Source organism: Pseudomyrmex gracilis, unplaced genomic scaffold (genome assembly GCF_002006095.1).
Source record: "Pseudomyrmex gracilis isolate BER0280 unplaced genomic scaffold, ASM200609v1 scaffold_1106, whole genome shotgun sequence".
In the NCBI taxonomy this organism is placed as follows: domain Eukaryota; kingdom Metazoa; phylum Arthropoda; class Insecta; order Hymenoptera; family Formicidae; genus Pseudomyrmex; species Pseudomyrmex gracilis.
Genome location: NW_018021690.1, coordinates 34219 through 37390, shown reverse-complemented (window position 1 = coordinate 37390; position 3172 = coordinate 34219).

Here is a 3172-nt window from a genome sequence, read left to right as displayed (position 1 = left end):
TGAGAGCCGCTATTGTATCGGCATTCACCGATATGGACCGTGACGCATTAAAGCGTGCCTGCGCACGATTCAGACCGAGAATGGAGACGATCATTCAAGCAAGCGGGGGATATATTGNGTGAATATATTATTTATGGCCTTACAAACAATGGAGCTAAACAAATTTTGTAAATCTTTTCATTGTAGCAATAAAACATATTTAGAAAAACATATATAATTTGTCCGGATTTTGGCGCCGCACCCTGTACATATATATGCTGTGACGTTTTTCTGAGTTCTTAAGAAGTTCTCGCGTCGCCCCGCCCGAAACGGAAGTACGAAATCGGGACACGGACGGAAGTCCGCGAGATCGGAAACGTCTGTATCGGCAGGAGAGAAAAGGGTTGTAAAATGGCGCACACACCACTGCGCCGAGCCGACGGATCCTTTGTAAAAATTCTGGGCGCCAGATGCGTGACCGCATCAAAATCTGCGTCGCTTGACACAACGGGTCGACTAGCTCTATTTGAACGGAGAGAGGCTAGGTTGAATACAAATTCGTAATGCAGGCTGTCCCTTACCCTCGCGATATGAAGCTCAGATAAAGAGGGGAAAATCAGAGTTAACCAGTATGAATTAATAATTAATTAACAATGTATTTCACGGGCAGAAATTCAAGATAAGATTAATACAAAATAATATAAAAGAAATCATGTAACGAATAGTAGAAAAGAGAAGAAAATGTAATATAAAATAATATCAAGAAACAAGAGAAAGAGTAAGATACGACAGTATAATACAAAATAAGATAAAAGAAAAAATACAGAATAAACGACGGGTTACGATCATTGACAGACCGAATCACGCTAATCCACGAGACAAATTATTTACTCGGAACGATACCGCGAAAATACTGAACGGAAGTCTTTGATAATTGCTTCAAGCTGAAAGATCGCAAGTGCAGGCACAAGAATATAGCAATTGTAGGGCGTCAAGCTAGACGCAGGCTAAGCAGGCGAGCGGGTGCAAGCCAAGATGGGTTACAAACAATACGCCGGGATAAAATAGCGTGCAGCAGCCTCTTTACAAGCCGTAAATCAACGCGGACTTACTTGTTTCGCTGGTGATCGTGATTTGGTCGAACGGGTCGCCTCGCCACGCAGCTTTCGCCGGTTTTGTGTCCCTAGGCCCGCAGATAATTTCGAGCCGAGTTCTTAGTCTACGTTCATGCACTCAAGAAATACTCGCAATACGGAGCGAAGCGGGCGCGATGTCGGGGCTTGATTTTGTTTTTCGATTATTACCGAACGATTAACGACGCGCTCGGTCTAGGCGCTAAGAAGATCGGCGGTACGATACGTTATTTGAACGCGAATTTCCCCGGACGAATTATACACGCTAAAATGCGACACGCATTCACGGTACGTTCGCGACTTTGTCGGCGATAATTGTCCCGGTAATTCACCACCCGAATTTACCATTAATTCGCACGTTAGCTCGGTACGTTATTTCCTTCCGATCGACACCGCCTCCGACTCGCACGCATTTCACTCCAGCCGATCGCACGAGAAAATCCGATTTCGTTTCGCTATTTGTTCCCGCGTCAGCTGATCGCTGTCGGTAGACGATCGCCGACGGTACGCAAGCGGTACGCTACGAAAATCATGGCACACACGCACAACGATTACGATCACTTAACCAAAAAAAAAGAAACAGACGAAAACAAACAACGCGAAAAGGCTACTTGGCGTTGTATCGCCACTCCAGGGCTTGACGATAATTCGCGAAACTACGAAGATCATGCACTTAACCTACGAACTACTGCCACGAAGCCCCGTGAAGCCCGATTCTGGCCGCTGTCAAAAAATTGCTAATACGGCCAAGGACACGTCCTTGCCGTCGTAAACAAGACGCGAGATACAAACGACCAGCCTCGACACGAGGCCTGTGCAACGCGGATTCGTGGCTAACAGTAATGAAACGGGCACCTCACCATCGTCCGTTGTTCTCCGGAATGCTCCTGTCTCCTCCGTCCGGAATAACACTCCAAGAGCTCGCTTACTCAGAGTCGGGGTCACTCTCACGACTTGAATCACTACACCCCGAGTACAAAAATCGCGGCACGACAGACTTGTTGAGCGGCACGGGAGTTACTCATACACACGAAAGCCCGAGAGATACGTGTGTGTGCAGCACAGCTGATCGCGACCAAGAGCACGAAGATTTCGTTTGATAAGCGGTCGATACCCCGGGCAGCGATGAGGTCGCGTGGGGTAGGTCGCGTGGGCCAATCAGGCCGCAGGATTCGTAGTGCGGCTCGCAAGCTCACTCGCAGGTGGCAGGATCAGCAAAATTCGAACGCTCGCAGTATCTATTACGCTATTATGCAGCAGCGCAAGCAAAAGTAGAAAGCAGCGGGTCGGGATGGCAACCCGTGAGATGCAGTAATGAAATAAGCAGCGTGTTCTCGAAACCATGCAGCAGGATTGTTGGACCGCGCATCTCGGCGTAGGCCGGCTCGTCGATGGTTCGTTCCGCCGTTCCGCCCGTTCTGCTAGGCTAGCTCGTTGGTCGTCGTGTTCTAAAAAGCGTCAATGTTTCGCTGTGGCCTCTGCATGCAGTCATCTACCCTTGCTCTCAGCGTGACCTTGAGGTGAGACTTTGCGTGTCCGTTACTCTCTCTCTCTCTTGTTCGGGCACAGCATGATGTTCTTGGCGAAAAGTCCCACGATGTCCTCAGGATGGTGAGGCGCCGAAATTACATACAAGAGAAAAATAAAAAATTAAACGCTATTCTAAGCGGACGCATGCAAGCCCTGGAGGATCTTAGCGCTCATTTTTCAGCTCGTTTTCCCAGGCTCCCGAGAAAATTTTTAACTTTTGTGACGGGGAAAGAGCGGCGCGAATACCACGTCACAGTGCATACACATATATATACATACACATACACATATACATACATATATACATATACATACGAGGTGTGATCAAAAAGTAAGGTGACTCTTTGAATTTCGCGCGCTGTGTACACTCTAATATCAAAATTTTGTTGTTGTTGTGTTGGTACACTCGTCACGATCATATGTTCACAGTTTTGACTATATAGCATGTGTTGTTTTTATGTGAGAGGCATAAAGGTTAGACTCGTGTTTGCGTGCTCGGCGATTTTTTGCTGTTGAAAATAATGGAGCAG